Raw genomic sequence first — 24755 nt, 5'->3', positions numbered from 1 at the left:
TGAGAAATGCTGGATCTGGCCTGTAGGCTGCAGCACATTTGACCTGTAGGACTGCACAGTTTCATTCTTGTTCTTTGAAATCAGATGAATTATCAGATAGATGGTTCAAATTTGATAACGTGAAGCTGTGAAGACTTTTTGTGCACTGATTGTTTTCACACTCAACATCCTTTCAGTTAGTGGGCAGTGCATTCAGTAGATCCATTAATGATGAGTATATCGACAAGACACTTGACTGAAGGTATTTATCAGCCAATTGTCAAACACAGTGTTCACAGGTATCATCTGACAACTAAGATGAGTAGCTTTTCCAAGTGGGAACCTCATGTCTGCCATCTTTTCCATTTGACATTAAAGATGTTCATCACCTCTGAAAACAGGGAGGGACATTAAAACAAACCAGCTGAACACACACATGTTGAACACAAGAAACATGCTGATATATGTGTAGTATGAATGTGAAATGTTATCACTGCTTTTGTTCTGTAAGTCTCCGACATGATGTTGAGCATTGAGCAGCATAATCTCACTGTCACAAGAGGGGAGGAAGAGTGTGTGGGAGGGGGTATTCCAACAGAGGACATGATGTAACATGGACTACTATACAGGTAGTGGAGCAATGAGTCACTGAGCTGAGGGAGGTAACATGACAATATCTCAACAACTCAACATTTGTGTGTGTGTGTGTGTGTGTCTTAATTTATGTACAAAGTCCAAAGTGTTATTTTCTCAACAAGCACTGTGCAGATGTCAACTTTAACAATTCATTTAGACTCTATATTCAAATCAGAACATTTAAATAGATATAAACTAGATGTTTAATATGCATGTTTTCAATGAGGAGTTTATCTATCTATCTATCTATCTATCTATCTATCTATCTATCTATTAGGGCTGCTACGATTAGTCAACTAATCGACGACTAATCAACTATTAAAATAATCGGTGACTATTTTAGTAGTCGACTAATCGGTTTGAGTCATTTTTCATAGTAAAGTACTATAAAAGTATCCCAAAATACTCTTATTACAGCTTCTTACGTTCAGATATTGGCAGCTTTACACACTCTCCCGTGACAGTGAACTAAAACCCTTCGGCATAAGTACGAAACAAGACATTAGATGATGTAATTTTGGGGTTTGGGCGAGACAGACCGACATTTTTCAACATTTTAACACATTTTTCGATGAAACGATTAGTCGACTAATCGAAGAAATAATCGACAGATTAGTCGACAATGAAAATAATCGTTAGTGGCAGCCCTACTATCTATCTATCTATCTATCTATCTATCTATCTATCTGCTGATCTACTGTGTATCTCTCTCTCTCTCTCTCTGAATGCAGGCTAATCTATTATTAATACTTTGTTCTTTTGGCTCTCGTTAAGAGGCCTGCTCTGCAAACGCTGCTCTTCTGACATCCGATCCCCCTGTTCACGTGTGCGTTTGTGTGTGTGTGTGCTCTGCATGTACAGTATATGTGCCTGAGATCTATACTTAGTCTTGTCTCCTCGGGATGTCTGAATGCGGCACAATACTTCCACAGTCATTAGATACTAAGTGCATTGTGATGCACATCATAAACATACTGTAAGTACCGCGGAAAACAACATGTATAATGTGGTAATGAATCATGATTATATTGTGACGCCTATCCTGGGAGCTACAAGTCAGCCCCCAATAACAGAATTTTAAATGGTGAAGCAGCTACAACACTGTTGCTTGTTGGAAAATATATCAAAATATGTCTATATGGAAATAAATATATAAAATAATGATTTTAATAATTACAGTAAAACAAAAAAATATCTAAATAAATGTAAAATAACGATTAAAATGACCAGCTTGTGGGCTGTTGACAACAGTGTTACAGTTTTATAATTAAAAATGAAAACAACTCTGATTTGACAAAACAATACCAACTCAAGGTCCACTTACTAGCTTTTGTCAGAGCTTTCAACTATCACACTGTAACTTAAAAACCAACACAGGCAAGCAGTCCTGAATATGATATTGACATTGAAAGCTAATATGGGGAGCTTGAGGGTTTTTTTTATTTGTTTTGTTTTGTTCCAATCTCAAGAATGTACTTCCATGCTGATTTACAGAGCACAGCCACACATGAAGTATCAAATAAAATCTAAACACTAGTGTGTGGAAATGTCTTGTGTTCCCCTCCGTTTTTCTCCATAGTTGATCTTTTAAGTAAAGTTGGATATGGAGCAACACACACACACACTCACTCACACAATCACGAGAGAGAAAGAGAGGGAAAGAAGCGAGAAAAGGTGCTGCTTGTGTGAGTAATGAAAAGGAGGTCAGTGCCTGAAGGGGTGGGGTGATGGTGAACACTCTGCTCAAAGTAAAGGCACTGAGAATATAGAGCTGCCACACACACATACACAATCACTAGATCGCCTATTGTGATGGTGGACTGACAAGTGATGAAGCTGACTAAACTTGCATGTCTCATGTTTGCATCACTGATAAGGCGCAAAGGCTACTGTCAGTCTGACAAAAAAGAACTGTACAATTTGTTGCCATAAAGACCTCTCAGTTGCTAACTCGTGACATAATAAGTAAAAAAATGGCAAAAATCTACAAGTAGGAGCAAATACACTGCATTTGATCAAAGAGTTGCTACAACATGTATTCATGTCTGTCCTGTTCCTACTGATCCATTAACATCTTGTGGTTTTGGACTGGATGAAGACGTGAACCAGCTTTACGAATTTTTCCAAAGAAAACAAAACTGAAGCTCTATTCGTCTTTGACTGATTGTTCACTAAACCCTTCCCCCTGAATAGTGACTGTCCAATCCTAGCTTAGCAACTGTAACTAGGCACCAGGCCTGTCAAGCTCCACGTGCTGATGCGGTGTGCATGGGGCTATAGTAAGAAAGATACTTTTAGAGAGTGCAGACTGCGGAGGGTACTGTCTTTTTTGCATTTCCAAAACCACACAAGCAAAAGTGTACGGCATGGATTAAACACTGTGTTTATCTGCCATGATATATGCTGCAGTATTAGCATAAGCAATAATTAGCAAGCTAGCAAGCTTGTTACCTCAACGTGCTAAGCATTAGATTTGTAAACTGACATAGACGGAGCCTTCTGTCCATACTCTGCATTCATTTCATCTGTACTTGTGCTAGTGTTCTGAAAGCACATGGATAAACAGAGCAGTACCACCTGAAATCATGGGGGCAATGTAGCGTAATTCAAGCTCAGCTGCCGTAAGTCTCTAGTGTGCTCACTCTATTGGCTCACAGTGTGGAAGATCAAGGTGATTTCATTCTGCAGAAATCAAGCTTTTTTGGCTTCATGCGCCACTGAGCAACTTTCATTGTAATGAACAGGCCCCATTTCCAACGCTATATCCAGTTCTCTTTCTACATCCATGATACAGACAAACGGCTTGGTCTGTGTCTGCATACGTATCTGATGTTGAGCATAAATGAGCCTTTAAGGGAGAGCGGGATTAGCGAACAGCCAATTCCAAGCTCACCAAGAGCACCTAGAGCTTATAGGCAAAACAAGTTTTTCCAAGTCAAGAGCAATATGCACCATCCAGGGACTAGAACTGATGAAAGTCAATATTTTGTTGCTGAGTGATAGCTGATGGGAGCCACAGTGAGGGTCCAGCATGACATTCAACAAACAGCAGCTAAAGCCCACAACATTACAGAAACACGGTCTGCACCTCCGCCTGCTGTCTGACTGACCAGTAAGACCCCGTACACGACAAATTTAAAAGGATTATGCTGAATTTAGACTGTTCAGGTCGGAGTGAAACATGCTGCTGTACCCACAGGTCCACATTAACAAGCTTAATACAGCATCTACACACAGAGAAGCTGAGCCCAGGGTCAGAGGCTCAGGTTCACCAGATAACCCTGCTTATAGGGGATACCTGTTCACTGTTAGGGCGAGGGTAGTGCAGTGGAGCAACGCCAGTCCTACTGAGGGATTATTGTGTGGTGATGCTATCATCACAACCACTCTCCCACTGTCTATTTATAGTTCACAGAGCTCTCTCTCTCTCTCTGTCTCTCTCTCTCCCTCTCTCTGTCAGATTCTCCATACTGAATGCCAAATGCATTAAAACGAGAAGGTCAGAAAAAACAGAGGCACTAACCAGCAGTCAGTGGTTTGAAACTCACTGAGAAATATAGCACCTGCCCCTGATCTTACACAGACTGACATCTGAAGTTGGTACACTTTATCCCCCTTCATGACACATAAATACACTATTTTCAACACAGAGGAGGATCTTATAACAGCTTTGCATGCTGTGAATGCAGTGCATCCTGGGACGCCATTCATAACAAAATGAATGAGGAAGTTTGAGTTTAGTGTCCCGTTCAAGGATGTTCTGAGCAAACATGGCGGGAACAGAGCCTGAAATCTTTGTGAATGGTCTCTCCAAGCACCTTCTTCCCACCAAGATGGCTGTCTGCCGCCACAGAGACAGTCAGCTGCTTATTAAGGCGTTTCATTAAGATTTCAGCCTCATTTGTGGAGTGGTTCATTTGAACTTTGGAGCATTAAATTCAGTTCATTTGGTCAAGTGAGAACAAACTCACCCATATTTCACTTGGAGAACCAGCTGCTTTGTCTTATGGATCAACAGTTCAGTACGGCAGACGAGCCAAATTTATTCCAAACTGAGTCCAGATTTGATAAAAAACCACGGACAGGCGTCAGTATCAAATTTATTCTGTCCATAGTGGGAGTTTAAAAACTCTATATTAGCAAAAAACATTCCAGATGTACAGTCGGGACCTGACCTTAGTTTGGGGCCTTGAATGTATCATGTCTGTGTTCAGACACAGACAGTGAATGCTGGATGGCTGCTGATTCTGTCTGCCAGACGGGCCGCAGCGTCTGAGCCTCAGGCTGGGAACACAGACGGACCACGGCACCTTAATCTGGATTAGCTGCTAAATTAGAAGCCTGGTTGCTGGTGTAATCCCGTTGACAAAGTTCCGTCAGTCCCTGTGGCCATTTGACGGCAACTGATTCATCCAGGACGGGCCAACATGGGGCAGACACGGTGACTGACTGATGCAGTACCCATACAGAGAGTGCACACCTTATATGGATGCTATGAAAATATGAGGGCACATAATCAAAATCACTACAGACAATCCTGTCTCTTCTATCAGAGAAGAAAAAATGATCACATAGCTCTCCTGTTAAGTGCTATTCAGTCATCATGAGCAAAGAGAACTGTATTCAAACATACTATACCATAATGTAAAAATATTCCACTATATATAAAACACACCAACTACATACAAAAGTATTACAAACTAACAAACAAGCATAGACTGTAAAAATAAAAATAATGGAAATAGCTACCATGATGTCACCCATTGGTTTGTGGGCTCATATTATGATGCCTCAAGTTCGGCAGTTCCGCCGTTGCCATTTCTTTTTCCGGAGCCAGAAGTGAGCATATTTGGGCAAGAGGTGCTAGGGGTGGATCTGACTAAGAAGCCAAGGACACTATTGGCAGACACTCTGTCACTCAAAGCAGCATGCCCTTGAGACACTCTGTCACTCAAAGCAGCATGATCTTAAAAATAGGGATAGACCGATATGGATTTTTTAGGGCCGATGCCGATACCGATTTTTTTCCATCACCCTTAGCCGATGACCGATTATGGACTGACGATTTTCTTGAGCCGATATTTGGGGCTGATACTGCTTTTGCTCCCTCAATTTACATAAAAAAAATGACACAATGATAACAAATATTACAAGTCTGAAGTTTAAAATAAGAAACATTTATTGAACAGTAAAAAATACTAAAACAAGATGGAAAGTTGAGGTAGAACAGGTAGAATATTATTGTTATTATTATTATTATTATACATTCAAATAAAAAAAGAGTTCAGTGCTCTTAAATCTTCCAGTAATGTCTTTATAAAATAAACAAATATTTAAGCTGAAGCATAAATAAAACAACAACTACTGTACACAGTAGGATTTGCTGCATGTGCGCTGAGACTTGGATTATACTGCATGAGTTATGTCTTCCGGCAACACAGAGCTGCCCGTGGATGCCTGTCTGTAAATCATGCCAGGGAAAAATAAATCCGCGAACCCACGCGCGTATCGGCCGATGCCGATACAAGTAAAAAACTCAAATATCGGCCCAATATATCGGCCGGCCGATGTATCCGTCTATCCTCACTTAAAAATACGTTAATGGATTTTATATATAAAAAGTCACCTCTTTACAGTTGTCATGAATGTTGAAATTAGTTATAGAGATCAAAACCCTTTCTTGTACCAACATGTTTATTTCTATTTAAAGCTGCAGTAGGTAGAAAGCCTGAAAACGGTTGATATGAGACTCAAAAATCAACCGTTTTCAGGTCTCCGACCTGAGCCCCTCCTATCAGACGAGCGTGCAGGTATTTTATCCTACTTGGTTCTATTTCTCCCTCTCTGGGAGCCTCGGCTCTCCCTCACCGCGCAGCAGCCCGCCCCATCCCTCCCTTGCGGCCCCGCACATACTCCCGAGCCTCGGCTCGGCCTTTCCGCAGAGAGCCCTCGGCTCCATTCCCACAGCCAACCCTCGCACCCTCTGGCCAGGCCCGGCCACACCTCACCCTTCCCCTCCCTCCGGGGCTCCGGGTAACTGAGTTCTGTCTTCCTTTTTTGGGTTTAGCCGTGTAGGCAGTTGTAGCCAATGCTGGAATAGCTATTTTACCTGGTGCACTGTTCGCCAATGCGCTTGCTCTCCCCTTCTGCGGCACGAGAATGCGCATGTGCAGTAGAACAGCCAATAGGAACGCAGTGGTCTGAGCTGACCTTTGATTGGTTGATGCACAGCACATCGGCACGATCCTGATTCTTTAGAGGCTGAACACAGAGCCATGGTGAGATGCAGAAACCTATTGTTTGTCTCAGACCAGTTGATTTACATTATGCTTAGAGGATATTATAAAATTTTTACTCAATTAGATCAAAACAATGTTGCCTACTGTAGCTTTAACATGGAGGTCTATGATGATTGACTTGCTTTAAGAGCCAGCCTCAAGTGGCCTTTAGAGGAACTGCAGTTTTTGGCACATCCACGTTGGCTTCCTTTTTTAGCCCCAGAGGCTGCTGCTAGATAAAAGGTCACTTTCACAAATGTAGAGGATCACCAAATCTTCCAGAATGTATAGCTTTTTATAGTTTTTTTTCTATGTAAAATCTTAATCTAAAAAGTAACCATTATAGCTGTCAAATAAATGCATTAGAAAAAAGTAGGCCTTCAATATTTCCCTCTGAAATGTTGTGTAGTATAGACTTATTAAGTAGCATAAAATGGAAATACTCAAGTAAAGTACAAATGGTACTGCAGTAGCCTAAAGGACCACAACTACACGAGTAGCTTACAACTAACACAGAGTGAATCTCTATGGAAACATTACGGGATTGATGAGTTCATACCAGCAACAATAAATAATCACAGCACCACTATTAAACCACAATAGAAACATTGCAACAGCATCATAACAACAGCTTATATGTGTATGGGTCTAGTGTTTGGGTGCACGTGCAAACGTAAATGTGTCTGAGCTTCACGTGAACATTAACTACTACTACTACATCTATTACTACTACTACAAGGTTACTACTACCACTGATAGTCATTATAATGAATATAACTTGAAATACACTCCTTATCCTACAGTAATTTTTCCCCTCAGTTTGAACTCAATGACACTACGCATCAAAGCACACACAAGCACACACACACACACACACACACACACACACCCTTATTAACACCAGTGTGTGGATCAGGCCCAAGTAGGGAATGCTGTGCTGCACCGGAGCAGCGCAGCAGCAGATCAGTCAGTGATGGTGTGTGTGTGAGTTTAAAGACAACTTGGTTATATAATGCAGAGAGCAGCAGCAGCAGAGCAGCGCTGCTTTCCTCGGAGTGACAAGAGAGAACACCATGGCCGGTTTATCCAACCGACAGGTTATGTATTCACTCTTATGAAAACCTTTACAAGCTGGACTCTCTGAAAAATCAAGCACGTTGTGTATCTTGTCTTATGGGCATGCTGCTATATCTAACGGAACATAAAATATATGTAAATATTTACGATCATTTTACTAAATGCGGCATACAAATACTGTGCCGAACATAAGACATGTTCATGTAATTTCAACTTTTAGAATATATTCACCCTGCTCGTTACGGTAGTCTCCTGTCTGAGTCAGTAGAAGAAGAATGTCGGTACAAGGGGCACAATTTCCAAAATTTAAGACCATATGAAAATGAGTCATATCTGGTGTGTGTGATGTATGCCGATTTGAAGAGCAGTTTCAATTTAATATGTAGAATATATCTAGAGGGTTGTTCTATCGTTTATTGTCTTACAGAAATAAGCACGATGCTAAAAACAACCATTTTTCCAGTGCAGTTTGGCGGCACAAAGTCCATACGCGATACAATTGTGCGTAACGGGAATTCCACGCTGCGCTTTTCCGCTTGTGAAAGCGTTCACCAATGTAGGCAGGCAAGAGTCCATGTCCATTCATTGGACCCGTACATATCTCATGTTTACCATACTAAGAGCTACTTTATGAACATGTTTACGGTGCTTACTTAAGGAGGCAAAATGCGGTTGCTTTAAATTCCATGTAAAGACAGAGAGGGCAGAGAAACATAACTTACTATCACAACCAAGAGCACCACACACCGTACAAGAGTTCAAGATGCAGTTTGAGAGACTCACCCTCTATGGCAGATCCGTCCAGCACGGTGCTAAAGTAGAAAAATATATTTGAAAGAAATGGCTTTGGAGATTTTTGGTTCCGGCAGAAAGATCAGTCCGCTACTGTTGAGATGTTTAATTTCGATTTCACCCCAAGAAGTGATGGACCGCGTACAGGCTGAGTCTAACGCCTCCAATGTCACAGATCGCAGCCAATGCGAAGTCATGTAAGAACAGCCAGTCTGGTGCTGCATTTAAAGACCATGAGACAGATAGTAAACACGAACAACCAATCCCTCTGTCCGTAGGTGGTCAATAACTCATAAAATTCGGTTAATATGCAGAGTTTAAGCAATGGAGGACTAATTTAACATTTACCTCCAGGTGTGGGAGTTTAAATATTTTGACAATTCTACACAAAGCCTATTAAATTAACTACCAATATCGTAAAGATTAGGTTATAATACACAGTTATAAGCGTTTAGGCTGCCCCTGCTGGAGAGAGTTGGTTATTCTGTGACTAATCTTCTAATCTGTCACTGTTTCTCCACCAGTAGGGATATTTATTTGACAACAGTTTAAAATAGGTCTGTATGCCCACAGTACCTGAACGCATCAGCAGGCAATGTGTGACAGACATGTCGTGCAGTGACTCAGAGGTGAGTCAGAATGTCGTGTCCCGCCCACACCGCGGTGGCGGCCAATGGCGCTCGTGAGGAAGCGGGTACAGTCACGCAGCCCTCCACAGTCCCTCAGTGTGTGGTTTAAAGGGACGACAACTCCCCGGTCCGTGTCCGGAAACCATTCCCATTGACCATTAAAGACAGCCGGGCGGGTCCAGCTACATGTTACATATTAATCTGTGATATAAATATGAACTAATATTTGAATATTAAATATGAATTAGTTAAAATACTCAACACGGGAGAGGAAACAAATTGCTTCCTGTTTTGTAACTCATAACATTCAAGGTTTTTTAAACACTTATGTTAAGGGATGTTTTATCTGCTTTATTATCATCTAGTTTTGACAGTTTTGTCAGTAATTCAAAAAGTTTGCCACCAATCACTTAATTCCCCATCATTTCTTGAATTAACCAATGTTAACGTTAATCTTTTTATTTCATTTGGCATAAAATATACAATATCACTTTAAAGGAAGAATGGTTTCACAGAAAATTTCTCACAGATTTGGGAGGAGAAAGTTAGAAACATTTTTCCAATATGAGATGAGTTGAATACACAAGACAAGACAGAAACACACAAAATGAATTCTGTTGTTTAAATGTCAACACTATGATTAAGTTATTTGTTTTCACAAATACAAATTTTAAAAAGCATTCATGATTTTTGTAAACTTAATATATTATTACTCTGTTGTTAACTGGCATTACATTTGGTGAAGAGCACATTCTGACTTGCTGAGGACTCCAAATTCTAACTTTAGGACTTGGGACTTGTCAGCCTTGACTAGGGACTTAAGACTTTAATCATATGCTTTTTAAGTCTGGGGCTTGGTGGGAAAATATCAAGTATTTTCTAGTCAAAAGGCTCAAGTCCAAGTGAAGCCACGAGTCATTGGTGTTTAAGTCCAAGCTGAATTCAAGTCTTATTTGTTTTTGTCAAGTTAAGTCTAAAATCATCAAATTTGTGACTTGAGTCCAAGTCATGTGACTCGAGTCCATACCTCTGAAAAAAATACCTGTAAATATGAATGTTGGCATGGAAACATAGAGATACATTCACATTTACAGGTAAATATACACAGTGTGTCAATTTCATGAACATTACATAGTTAAACACACCAAAATATCAGTAAAAATATGTTATTGTAGGAAGTTACACACCAGTTCCCTGAGATGTTTGGTATGGTATCAAATAATACTATGAATTCTTTTGGAAAAATTCACAGTTCAGTACCACAAACACACAGTGTCACTACAGGCCTCACTGCTACGCTACAGGAGTCAGATATTCAGTGATGTTACGTAATGTCATTATAAACTCACTGTTGAGCACACAAGCTTTTACATGATTGTGAGTTTTGCGCCTCATGTAACCAGTCAGCTGCAGGTTTGTTTGAATGAACTGCAGGACACACACACATACGCATACACACACACAGGCCTGCATGCAGTTACAGGTACACATTTGGATGCATACTGAACGTGTGCTTTCCCTGCTTTACCTTAGCGGAAGGACATGGGAGGCAGCACTCTTCCATAACTACCTCCCTCCTGTTTTCTTCCAAACCTGCACCCGCTTCTTTCACATCTCCCAGCTCCAGCACCACCCAAAGGACTTGCTTTGGATTGATATACAGTGATATACAAGATTAGATTATGAGATTAGGTAACCCTTGATTTGCATCGACCTCTGCTGGCGATCAGAAAGAACTGCAACACAAATTCTAACGATTATTTGCTATTGTCAGTATCTTTTTTAATGCATGGCTTGTGTCATCTTACAGTATATGGTGAAGAATCATAAGTGCTGCTTCAGTAGGCCTTCTTTTCCTAAACTAGTCATTCCAGTAATGCAACACAAAATAAATACATATTAATTATACATGCATGTAAAGGAGAGCTAATACAGCAGTGCTAGCCAACCCTGTCGTCTGCATATGGCCACATGTTGTCATCCACATCACACTGGTCCTCTCTGCTAATACACCTGGGAGAGGGTGTTAGTGCATGCCTGATCAATGCCAGGCAGTCCTCTGCAGTTATGTTCACACACCCAGCACTCAGTGCATCCAGAGGAGACGTGATCATGTGGCTGGTGGAAATAAATTTTTCACCTCCATGAGGAAAATGATTCCTTTGTGGGGTTGAGGAGTGGAGAGTAAGGTGGAAGAAAAAGTGACAGGCTGGAAACCAGTCGGAAGAGTGACAAGAAGACAAACAAAAACACACCACACCGTCTCATACAATTACAACAAATTTTGGGCTCTGCCTCACCGGGCACAAGTCTTTCACAGAGGCCATCAAGGAACTAAAACAGATGCTTAGTGTCCAAAATAGGAGTTAGTGTATTTTCCTCCTCTTCTTAGGTTTAAAATGTGAATTTTAGAGGGTAGCGGGTAACGTGCAAAATAGACTATACATACACAGAGCGTTGGTGGTGGTGGATGAGGTTAAGTGAGAAAATAAGTCAGGAAATTGGAAGGATATGAATGCATTTTGTGTTAATGCAATAACATGTAGCAGTTTATTGGTACAGTGGCACAAGTGAACAACGAGACTGTTCATCATCTGGAAAGCCGAGGTTTAAAGGATACCTTAACACATAAATTGATCATTTGTATATCAATTATTCACCCCGTTACATTGAATTCGTGGAGGAAACTTTGTTTTCCCACAGTAACGAAGAATCCAAAAACAGAGTAAATTCTTGATGAACTGGAGTAAAAGGGGGCCACGTATAATAATAAAACAATATCAATACACTTGTTTACAAACTCTTACATAACTCATGCAGTATAATCCAAGTCTCATTTATCTAGTCCTACACTCAGTACTTCCCAAACACATGCATTTTCACTTAAACATTTGCTAACATTTCCACATAGGGGTAGCGAAGCTGTGCAATCGTGTGCATTCCACTGAGCAGAGTTCGAGCACACACACTTGCTCAGACGTGCTCCTCATCCGTGCATGAGACTGTTTAAGTTAAAGTATTTTAAATAGTTAGGTGTTTGGGAAGCACTGAGCACACGACTGGATGAATGAGACTTGGATTGCACTTTCTGTAAGTAACGTATTCCTTTAAAGGTCCAGTGTGGAGGATTTAGGAGGATATATTGGCAAAAATGAAACGTATAATATAATAAATATGTTTTCTTTAGGGTATAATCACCTGGAAATAAGAATCAGACAGGGCCATTCTCTTTTTTTTATGGCTTGAAATTTTTATTTTATAATATATTTTATAATATTCAAATCAGTTACATCACATGGCCTGCAAAATAACTGTCCATCACAACAACAAAACATACCCCCCACCTGTCCCACCTGTAACCAAGAGGGGTCATCCTACCCATAGAGTTGCTCGCAAATCATGCATATACTATACACATTATTATCCAAAGATAGAAATGACAAGGCATAATATTTAGAATTCTGTAAGTAGCTTAAAGTAATATGTATCTGAAGAAAATGGGAAAAGAAGATAATAAATAAATACATAAAATTTAATAAATAAAATTCAACTTACAACAGAGTCACATGCCCATCATATTTCAAACCTATTCATTACAGACAATGTACCTTAACTTATTCTTTTCACTGGTACATACATAGTGTCAAAATACAGGCCCTACTTCAGGAGATATTTTTCTGTCCTGCATGCTATACAACATCCTTTCATATGCTGCTACTTTGCCGAATTCAGTCACCCATTCCTGATAAAGGGGTTCTCCAGGTTTCTTTTAATTCCTGAGGATGATCTGTCTCCAATCATGGCAGCAGCCTGCCTCCGGGCCATTCTTGGTTAGAAGCCCCTCCATGATGAGCAGCATCAGAAAAACACTGATTTGTCACATGAAACTGCTTTATTCTGTGTTTTTGTTTGGCTTTACTCATCGGGTTCGTTTGTTTTAGAGAGGAACAGACCTCTGTGATAATTTGGCTCCCGAAAAACCTAATGAACATCTGGATCTTAAGTTATGAGAGGAAAATAGAGGAGCACACGTTAGCAGGTGCTGGTGGAGCAGCCTGTCTCCGAATGTTTTTACCTGTTTCTATCAACTGGTGTGTTTGTTTGGAGAGAAACGTCTGTGGATAATTCAGCTCCTGGTAAAAACCTCCTGAAAAATGAAGTTTCAGCCGGTTGCAAACTGCATTTCTCACCGCTAGACGCCACTAAATCTCCCTAAATCTTACATGTTGAACCTTTGAGTCGGTCCAAACAAGTTCTGCTGAGATGATCTTGACCTCTGACTTGTCTGTCACAGGGAATCAAGAGAAAAGATAGATAAAATATTATTGTGTTGTCAGTTGTAAATCAAAATTGAATGACTGATTTCTTTTAATTACATGGGGTATTTCGGATATTTTAACTTTTCGCTTTTCTTACAATGAGACGTCTGTGTGAATAAGTAAGACATTAGAGGTGTATCTGTTCAAGATAACTTGTGTCATCCATTTGTTGTAAAAAGAATGCAGAGATTTTTTTTAGATGTGAGACTCATTTTGTCTGAAATTTGAGAACATTGTGTAGTTGATTTCTCCTCAGTGGCAACTTTACACAGTGAAATACAACTGTTGTTTTTCCAGCTGAATAAAACACAGACATGGTTCATGTTATTAGAACATCTGTGTTTTCCTACTATGATCACTCAACATGTCTGCTGTGAAAAGGGCCTTTGTGTTTTTTAGAAAGTTAAAGTAGATCATTAAAAAGAGCCAGAAGTCTCTATTTTTCCAGTGAGCCATCAGATCTGTACATATTAATGTTAGTGAGTCATTAAAGAGTTCTTACACTGACATTCTTCATCAGTTTAGGTATGCAGTTGCTCTCAATCATCTTCTGTATGATGCCACTTGTTCTTATTCTGCTCCTTCTCTGATTCTCTCCCTGACTTGTCTTGTCCTGCTGCACCCCCAGGTGGTGGAGGACCGCTATGACATCATGAAGCACTGCGGCTTCTTGTCTGAGGATAGACCTGAGCAGAATTTTGCTATTTGTCTGTAACATATATAATTTCATCTATATAAAGCACATGTGGTCAGACTGACCTGTCGAGGGCCCGGGGGCAAAAGTTTACAGTTGGGCTCTATTGGATTACTGCTAATTACACTTTCCAGTCTCTGTTCATGTCCTTGTACCTGCTTTTAAGTTCCCATCAAGTACGTAGCACACAGCAGACTATACATGAACCAATGAATCAGATAGCTGACTCACACTATCTGGCTCCAGGTTTCCCATGTGTGGCTTTGATTGTATTCATTTGATTAAACACTAATTATTTTAGGAACATGCACCAGCAGCCCAGTGGAAACTGGAATAATTAAGATCATGAAACGAGATTTTGACACAGGACTTTTCTAAGATTTCTTCATCTCTGTATGACAAAACAATAAAATCCCTGTCTGTGCATAATGATCGACCTATCTGTGTCATGAGATAACTGAATTAATTCTGCTGACTTGTTCAAACTCAGAAATATAAATTATCAGCATTTAAAGAGAAAAATACTTCAGGTCTGGCAACAAACCACGCCAGTCCTCAGACTTCACCAGAAGTAAACACGTCTACATAATGTAAAATGTGTAGTTTTAACTCAGTACAAACTGGAAAATATTATTGAACTTTTGTTCCTTTGCTGTGAAACCATTACAGAACTTTGAACACTGAACTCATCAAACCAAATTGTTTAAAAAGGTTCCCTAGAGTCTTGTTCTACTAATTTGGGGAAAATTATAATAGAGGGGTATGTGTTTTTATACACGTGTCTCAAATGAGTCACATGGTCCTCTCCATGATTAGAATTAAAACATTTCAGTTCAGCAAAATCATGAACTTCTGATCCAGGTGTGAATGTGACTGTTAGCAGGACATAAGGAGCTCTGATGACTGTGTAATGTGACGTAATCCAACATTCAAACCTCAACATGAGTCACTACTGAAACCTGAATTTAAGTGGAAAAACTAGTCATATCAGCTTGCGTTTGTATGGCAAATTGCAGTTACAGTTAACATCCATGTCTGTGAAAACATGAATGTTTCAGATCTAAACTTGTCATCAGTTCATCATGTGATCCTTTCAGACATTTTTGTGCAATTTTGTCATGCGCATGGATTTTGAGTTATGGCCAACAATGTGGTTTGTGGCATCACAGTGATCACCAAAATCGAATCGGTTCATTGCTGAGTCCAAGTGGATGTTTGTGCCACATTTGAAGAAATCTCCTCAAAGTGTTCTTGAGATATCACATTCATGAGATTGGGATGGATGGACGGATAACTGGAATCCATAATGCCTCAGGCTGCGGCCATCACAGGCACAGAGGCATAGTCTTACATTTTCAACACTAAAGCTAAATAGATTAATTGTCAAAATGCTGTTTGTAAAGAAAAAAGAAAAAGTGTTTATCAAAAAGTTGGCGGGTGTCAAATGACCTTAAGTTTACTCTCTCTCTCTCTCTCTCTCTCTCTCTCTCTCATGATGAAATGTTTTAACAAAGTCTAAAATTAATCATTAAAAATCATAAGGATGTGAGATGAGATGTGATGTGAAAACCAAAGAGTCAGAAGGTGTAAACAGTCTGTACACATCCACACAGTACTGACAGGGAGCCCCATTAGACAACAAGTGAAAACAGCTGAGAACCAGGCTTCACTAAGACTCAGATATTATCAACGCATCACCAGATAAACAGGTGTAGATTCCATAAAAGGTCAAAATGCTTTTAAAACCTTATTACATCATAATTTAACTGTCATTGTACATCTTTGTCGCAGCTTTAGAGAGATTGAAGGAGGCTGAAGCGAGCTCTCTGATGACGTCACGTTTGTCCAAAACCCCAAAACCTCTATGAATGAGTGCATCTCTCGCCGGGTGCGGTGGCGCGCGCCTGTAATCCAAGCTACCGGGAGGCTGAGGCTGGCGGATCGTTTGAGCTCAGGAGCTCTGAGCTGCAGCGGACTGTGTTGATCGGGTGTCCGCACTAAGTTCGGTATCGATATGGTGTTCCTGGGGGAGCCCGGGACCACCAGGTCGCTTAAGGAGGGGTGCACCGGCCCAGGTCGGAGACGGAGCAGGTCAAAGCCCCCGTGCCGCTCAGTAGTGGGATCGCGCCTGTGAATAGACGCTGTAGTGCAGCCTGAGTAACACAGCGGGACCCAGTCCTTTTACACTCTGTATACTGTTTAACTAACAGCTGGGACAACACACACACTCAACAACAGTGTGTTTATGTGTTACAGCAGCTTCATCACTGCTGCTTTATTTTCATGTTTTCAGAAAAACCTTCAGACACCAGCTCTGTTTGTTTGTGCTACAGCGCCTCCACCTGGGGGAGAGGAGCAATGACAATCATTTGTCATCAGCAATTTAGGGGTAGACCTACACAACTTAAATGAAGAATTCCAATATGTTATTTTCATGGCATAAGAAAGTGCAATCAGTACTTTTATGACCACGTTGCTAAAAGAGAGATGTGTTTCAATCAAAGTTAATTTCCTCCTGATTAGTCAGTCTGAAAATGCCATTTTAGTGTCAGTATGTTTAGAAGGGTTAGGGCACGGTGAAAATGGGTCCAGTAGTTACTTCAGTGACTATGAGGTGAGAGAATTGGTCATAATCTGTACTCATGTTCACTTCTCCCATTGGAATGAATAGACTCACGACCACTGCTCGTCTCCTAAAGGGGCGGGGCAGTGGCAAGACCCATGTGACACATATACAGGGGGGAAAATCTGAAGTGAGCCATCTAGATTTACCTGTGGTCTCTGCTCTCTCTCTCTCCCTCTCAAACACACAAACACACTTTTGAGAGAACCGCAGGGCTCAGGCCTTGTCTCTGTTCTTGACTTGTGTCTTGTATTTTGCCAACAGAGTCCCCAGCAGGTCCAGATACTCAGCATGCTAGATATCTGGAGTGTATCTGCATTGCATTGGCAACTTTGGCCTCACATCTTTGATCAGTTAGCGTTCAAACACCAATTTCGCAAGTGCAAAGACAACACTGATTTGCATCTTATATATAGAACCTCTGTTAGGGAGCTCCAAAAACTATTTGCGAGTGGCAAATCAGGGCTTAGGTCAAGTAGTGTTATATAGGCATAAGGTAACATGGTTCAAGATCTTCCTCAAAGCTGAGGATGACATCACTGAAGCTTTCACAATGCTTACAGATAATTTTGCAGTAACAGAGGAACAACAGAAACACTTGACTAAGTTTGCGTATGCTTCCTATTACTCAAAAGGAATCACAATAAGAAACATTCCAGAGCTGAGATGGCACATTTTGACCAGTATAAGGCAGAGAGTTACAAGCTACCACCTACAGAGGATGCACTGAAACAGCTTAATGATAGAGGAGCTACGTGTGCAAGCTTGAGTTTGGAGCCAGGCAAGCGTTCAGCAGCAGGTAGCTTAGAATCCTCTGCAAAATGGCTAAAGGCTAGTTGAGTTACCAACTCCTTAGGCCATCACTGAAATGGTGAGATGCCACTGCAAAGGATATTGTTCAACACAAAGATGTTCCCGTAGGTCAAGAGACTTACAATGCACTGACTCTTGCTTTTGCAGTAAACAATGTGAGAATGACCACGACTCAAGATGTAAAAACCAGGATCAAGATGACAGTAAAAACTGAAGATGAAGAATGGCATTATGAATTCACAGACAGTGTGTGAAAACATGGATGCTCCACACACTGAAGATCTATACTATCAGCACAGTTTCAAGATTAGAGTCACCAATTCAGTATCTGACCAAATGTCTCCCCTTCTGTTCCCGAGATATGATGCTGAATAATGGCCAGAAAAGTGCTTTTGCAGAGCATTATAGCGTCACAGTAATGTTGACCTTTGACCTTTTGGATATAAAATGTCATCAGTTCATCATTTTATCCTATTAGACATTTGTGCAAAATGTTAGCAAAGTAATTATTGCGTTACAGCTACGAAGATGTTTTATGAGGTCAAGTGACCTTGACCTTTGACCTTCAACCACCAAATTAAATTAATTAATGTCCACGTGATTGCTCTTAGTTAATGTGAATATCTGAATAAATAAATTGTATATTAAGCCAGGAAAGTAAACACCTGCATAGCTTTGAACTTGACTCGTTTTTTTTAAAAGGTGTTTTGAATGTTTGCCATTTTTAAAATCCAATCCAAAATGGCCACCATAGTGAGTTTGAAAACAATGGAAACATCAGTTTTCATATTCCTCATGTTCTAACAATTCCAAAAATGTATAGTTTATAGACTCCCTACAAGTTTTGAATGAAACTACATTAGGAACTGGACTATATATTAAATGTTGCTGTTGTCCCTGCTTCATGTGAGGAGAGGAAATCTACGCCAGCCTCTAGGCGAATTCATACAATGTAAAATGCCATAGGCTTGCGCTAATAACATTAGCATGTTGTATTTGTGGGGAAAATGTGTCCACATAAAGACAAATGTTTGTCTGTGAATGCTGTGAGTTACAATTGTGTACTTGTGTTTGAAATTGTTGCTATTAAGCAATGTTTAATGTGTGTGTTTGAAACAATTAAAGCCCCTACAAGGAACTTTCATTCTGAGTTGATTTTGGCGACCCTGTGGACAAAAGCGGTAGTGTTTTGCCGGAATGAAGCCTACATTTCCCATGAGCTCTAATGTGTATTGTCATAAAGATGCTTACCTGGCTCGCACATGTGTTTGTTTTGGGGATGAATGAAACAACAAGACAGGAAAACTTTGCCCCCGCTCCTATCGGGGATCCCAGCTCAGCTCTGCCGCGCCCCAGCTCCACCTCTTCGGCGTAAGTGCCACCACTGCCGGGGTAAACGCAGCGGTCGGCTGGTAATGCTGAAGGTCTGTTTGGCGAGCACTTCCACGGCTTCTCGGACTGAGTATGGAGTGGTGCCTCGCCTCTTTGTTTCTCGGCACTCGCTGGATCCTGTCGACGCCTGGCTGGTACCTGTCGTCGGCCCAGATGAGGTGTTCCAGCCCCGCGGCCCCTACTCTCCTTGTCCCCGCTGGCGCGGGGTGAATCTGCGCAAACTGCGGCCTCTGTGTGTGGCTCCCCGGACAGCTATTGCCGTGGACCCGCCGGCTCCTGCCAGGATTGGGCTGGTAAGTGCTAGATTGCTAGTGAACAAAACGTTTATCCTGAAGGATTTCCTGACTTCCCGAGGATTGGGTTTCTCTGTGTGACTGAGACGTGGCTGACTGTTGGTGAGTCCAGTGCTTTCACAGAACTTTTACCCGATGATTGCTGCTATTTTAACTCCCCGCGGACGTCGGGTCGAGGAGGAGGAATAGCGACTATTTATAAGAGTCACTATAAATGTAAGCAGCTAGGTAAGATGACGTGTGCCGTCTGAGTGCTGTAAATTGTTTCGTACTGGAAGCGACTTGGTGCGGACCTGGGGAAATAGCTTATCTTCACACCGATGGTCTCATTTGCTGTTGTAGGTCACGCACAGACATCAGCAGAAACAAGAGACTTTTGCATATCCAGTTAAAAGTTCCTTGTAGCAGCTTTAAAGTTTACAGCACTTCACAGATACTCCATTGCCGACTAGTGTTTTAGAGGTGTAACTGCAGAGCGACACAGACACACCACCGCACAGGTATAAAAGCTCACAATGACATATCTAAGATGGCGGACCTGCCTGCACGGTGTGCTGCTGCTTCAGCGTTTTCTCGACTAAAACCGGAGATTTACAAAACTAATGACGCTAAAGTGATTGTGGAAGATGAACTATTGAACTTTCTTGTGGTTAAAATGAGAACTTTAAGCCACGACGAGATTGTTCTGCTGGTGACAAGTAGTTTCACTTCTGAATGGATTGAATCCGCCAAGAAGGCTTTGTTTGAGGTCTGCCCTGACGCATCTCAGCGCTGTACTACATTCAAAGGCCAACAGAAGGATATTAATAATGTTAAATTGTGCATGAAAGTGCTTAACGAGTGTGGTGAGGATATTCCGAGATTTGTGTCCCACTTTCTGGACGAATTGCCACCCGTCTCCTTCAATCACATAGACGTATCAACGCTGCTGGGCAGAATGGAACAATTAAACAGTGAGATCTGCAGCATGAAAAGAACCGAGTCAAATGTTTGTGAAAGTTTGCGGGAGGTGACAGCAGCCATTGATGGTCGTCTGACTGCTGTGGAGCAGCCGCTCCCCTCAGTGTCGGGCCCCGTGGCTGCTGAACGGATTCCAGATGCGACTGTCCAGAGGGAGACCACAGCCCTAACACCAACTGTGGCGGCTCGGTCATCGAGTCAAACACAATCCCCTGCCTGGACCACAGTAGTAAAGAAAGCGGGTCGTAGTAAGCCGGCGCCGGGAAACTCTGCTGTTCAGCTCAGACCTCATCTGGGTAAAACACCAGCGAGATCGGAGCGAAAGAAGACTGGAATAATTGGAACGGGCACGGCTGGTAACATAAAAACTATCACAACAAAGATGGTGAGTGTCTTTGCCTCAAAGTTTGACCCTAACCTGGATGCCAACACTCTGTCTATTTGAAAGATAAACTGGGTCGGGAGGTGAACTGTCGTAAAATTGAATCAACACAAAGTAGATTCAGCTCTTTCTGTGTCACTGCTGAATGTAACAATGTAGCGGAGATGTATGATCTGCATCTGTGGCCTGCTGGCTCTTTTGTTAGGCGTTATTTTGAGCCACGCCAGCCTAGAGGCGCTGGTGGGGCGGCAGTTGGACTGGAGGGAAATCCACGCTCCCAGTTACCTGCGCTACAGCCTGTGGATTGTGATGGGGAGTCCCTATCAGCTCTCTGCCTGCTAACGAGCGACTGCTGATGTGGCTGGTGCGCCCGAACAATATCCCGGAATGAAGAACAATATGTGGGTTGTGTCATACAATGTACGTGGTCTACGTGTGGGACGTACTGCTACAGATATATCAAGACGTTATGTTGTTGATACATTGCTGAACGAGTATGATATTCTGTGTCTCCAAGAGACCTGGCTTGCCAAACGGGATTTAGACAAGTTAAATACAATACACAAGGATTTTCATGGTGCCGGAGAATCCACTACTGACCTCAGCACAAAATTAATTAAAGGTAGAATAGCTGGTGGAGTGGCCATCCTTTGGAACCGCAAATATGACCCAGTGGTGAAAGTGATAAGATTAAATGTTGATTGGGCCATAGGATTAGACATACATTTTAATGGTAAGAAGATTAGCATCTTAAATATATATACACCTTATGAATCCTATGAGTCGGAGGATGAATTTTTGAACAGACTAGCTTTTATTCATTCCTTTATCGAGGACAATGATTCAACTTGTGTCTATGTAAATGGGGATTTTAATGCTGATGTATCTGATAGCAGTTCTCTTTTTGCAAAACATCTGGTACATTTTTGTAATGACAATAATCTTGTTTTATCTAGCAAAGTATTTTTACCTAATAATAGTTTTACCTATGTAAGTGAGGCATGGCACACAGATGCTCATGCCTCTCTAGAAAATATGGAAATTTGCTATGGTCTGGCTACCTCTGACGACATACCAATAGCTATGTTGTTAAATGTTGAGACTATGCCCCTCCTGGTGGATACTGGGAATACTGTCAACTCAGAGAAATTAAACTGGGCTAATATATCTAAGGAGGACATTTATAGATATACTGTCTTAACTGACAGCTTACTAAATCATGTTTTATTGCCAAGGAATGCCATAACATGTCTAAATATGAACTGTACTGACACACAACACGCTGTTGACCTTTGTGATTTATATGATAACATTATAAAAGTTCTACATGCCTCTGCTGGGTCTTCCTGCAGTCATAAGAAGGTGTTTAACATCAAACCTGGGTGGAATGAGTATGTGGCTGAACATCATGCTGCAGCAAGGGAAGCCTTTAAACTTTGGTCTGATGCAGGTAGGCCTAGACAGGGTGATGTGTTTGAGTATAAGAAATGAACTAATGCTAGATATAAATATGCTCTTCGTCATATTAAGACAAATGAGAACACTATTAGAGCTGACTTGCTTGCCAGGAAATTACAAAATAACAACCATGTTGACTTTTGGAAAGCAATCAAAGTGATGAATAATCATAAAACTTCTTTACCATATGACATTGAAGGTGTCTGTGGCTCAGATAACATTGCAAAATTATGGCATGAGCATTATATCAAGCTATTCAACTGTGTTAAGAGTAATGTTGTTGCTGTTAATAATGTTGATTTGGACACTAATGTCACAGTAAGGCCTGGTGAGGAGTCAGATGCTATTGAGATGCTTGATAACAACAAAGCATGTGGTACAGATGGTATTGCTGCAGAGCATCTCAAACATGCCAGCTATAGGCTCTCTCCACTGTTAGCCATGTGTTTCACTGGTATCCTGGTGCATGGTGTTCTCCCTGACTCCATCCTGTCTGTTTTGCTGGTTCCTGTCCTTAAGGAGAAGGCTGGCAAATTAAACAGCATGGACAATTATAGGCCTATTGCCCTTGCCAGTATCCTGTCTAAGGTGCTGGAAAGAATAATTTTAAATAGGATGGAAATGTATGTACTAACTACCGACAATCAATTTGGGTTCAAGAGAAAACATAGTACTGACTTATGCATCTATGCATTAAAGGAGATAGTTGCTAAGTACCAAAGCCAAAACTCCTCTGTGTTTCTCTGTTTCATTGACGCCTCTAAGGCATTTGACAGAATCAATCATGAGAAATTATTTGTCAAATTACTTGAGAGAGATGTTCCTAAATTAGGGATGCACCGAATATTCGGTAACCGTATATATTCGGCTGAATATTGCAAAAAACCCACATTCGGTATTCGGTGGATTAAGTTAAAAGCAAGGCCGAATAATAGCAGCGTGTTTTGATAACGCAATCAAACAGTGTGCCATGACCGGCGGAGTAAAATGTCGGCAGTGTGGCGATCCGTCCATCACCGCACTCGCATTTGCGACTAAAAATAGTTTTGAGCGAGCAAAATAGGCTTAAATCATTCAGCACGCTGTGCGAGCAGCCTACAGATTTCAACCAGCAGCAGAAACGAAAGGCGAATCCCATCGATTGTGGGTTGAACGGGGGTCACAGACACAGACAGTAATGTATTCCTGTCAAATAGTCAAATAAATAGATAAATAATCAATAATCAAAGTCGGCTCCAATAATATCCTCTTCTTGGCGTGTGGACTGCCCAGAAGTACCTGAACAGCCGAGCCAGCCAAACACAGGTATGTGACGTGTCAGAGGAGAAATGAGCCGTTCACGGCCCACAAACCTCACCGCACTTTAGGGACTGTTCATTACTTATGAAGGGACTTGTCAGGGGAGGAAGGTGGCTGGTTGATTCTTATTTTATTTATTTATTTTATTTTGATCCCCCCATCTTAATCACTGATTGAAGCTGTTTTTGAAGTATGAATAAGTCAATAAGTAATTTATTCCATTGAAATATCATTGATGTATTATAGAAAAGTGATTTATCTTTTCATAAATGACAAAAGGCACACCTGCCTCATTTTTGCTGTGGTATTGTGATACTACTCAGAACCATGATATTTTCATTGGTATCGTACAGTGGGTCCCAATTTTGATATCGTGACAACACTAATCTGGAGGGGGTTCATCTGCAAAAACTAATGAAAAACTAAACAACAATATTCGGTATTCGGTACTCGGCCAAGCGTTTAATATTATTCGGCTTCGGCTTCGGCCACAAATTTTCATTTTGGTGCATCCCTATCCTAAATATATTGTTAGAGTTCTTATGTATTGGTATGCTCAGCAAACATTCCAGGTCAAGTGGGATAATACTGTCTCTGCTCCTTTTCATGTGGGCAATGGGGTCCGTCAAGGAGGAATTTTATCTCCTATTCTTTTTAATGTATATATAGATGACCTTTCAAGACAGTTAAATGAATGTAAAACGGGCTGTATTGTGGGAGATCAAGTTGTCAATCATCTCATGTACGCTGATGACCTCGTTGTACTTTGTCCATATACTGCTCGGTTACAACAACTGTTAAGGATATGCACACAATATGGCAGAAAATTTAACATTAACTATAACGCCAAAAAAAAGTAAGGTCATAGTTGTGAGATCTAGAGAGGACAAGAAATCGGTTTTTCCTGCCTTCTACCATTCAGATGGATCCTTAGACATGTTGAAGCAATTAAAATATATTGGACATGTCTTCTCAGATGATCTTATGGATGACAGTGACATCCGTCGTCAATGCTGTAAAATATATGCACAGGCCAATACGTTGTTGAGGAAATTTTCTCTGTTTTCTGCAGATGTTAAATGTGCTCTGTTCAGGGCTTATGTCACCCTGCTGTATACAGCTCATCTCTGG

At 41.1% G+C, this 24755-nt stretch overlaps 1 protein-coding gene across 1 annotated transcript in view; it reads right to left on the bottom strand.

Moving 5' to 3' along the window:
• The window catches only part of sertad2b (SERTA domain containing 2b), a 51634-nt gene extending 42695 nt beyond the window's left edge, over positions 1-8939 (bottom strand). The window contains exon 1 of the mRNA XM_033613037.2: positions 8754-8939. The gene's annotated coding sequence lies outside the window, so the exon portion shown is untranslated. The remainder of the gene's footprint in view (positions 1-8753) is intronic.
• Between the last annotated feature and the right edge of the window lie 15816 nt (positions 8940-24755).

The sequence above is a fragment of the Epinephelus lanceolatus genome, chromosome 17, assembly GCF_041903045.1.
Source record: "Epinephelus lanceolatus isolate andai-2023 chromosome 17, ASM4190304v1, whole genome shotgun sequence".
NCBI lineage: Eukaryota > Metazoa > Chordata > Actinopteri > Perciformes > Serranidae > Epinephelus > Epinephelus lanceolatus.
Note: the sequence above shows the minus strand (reverse complement) of the source record. Positions and strands in the feature narration are given on the sequence as shown.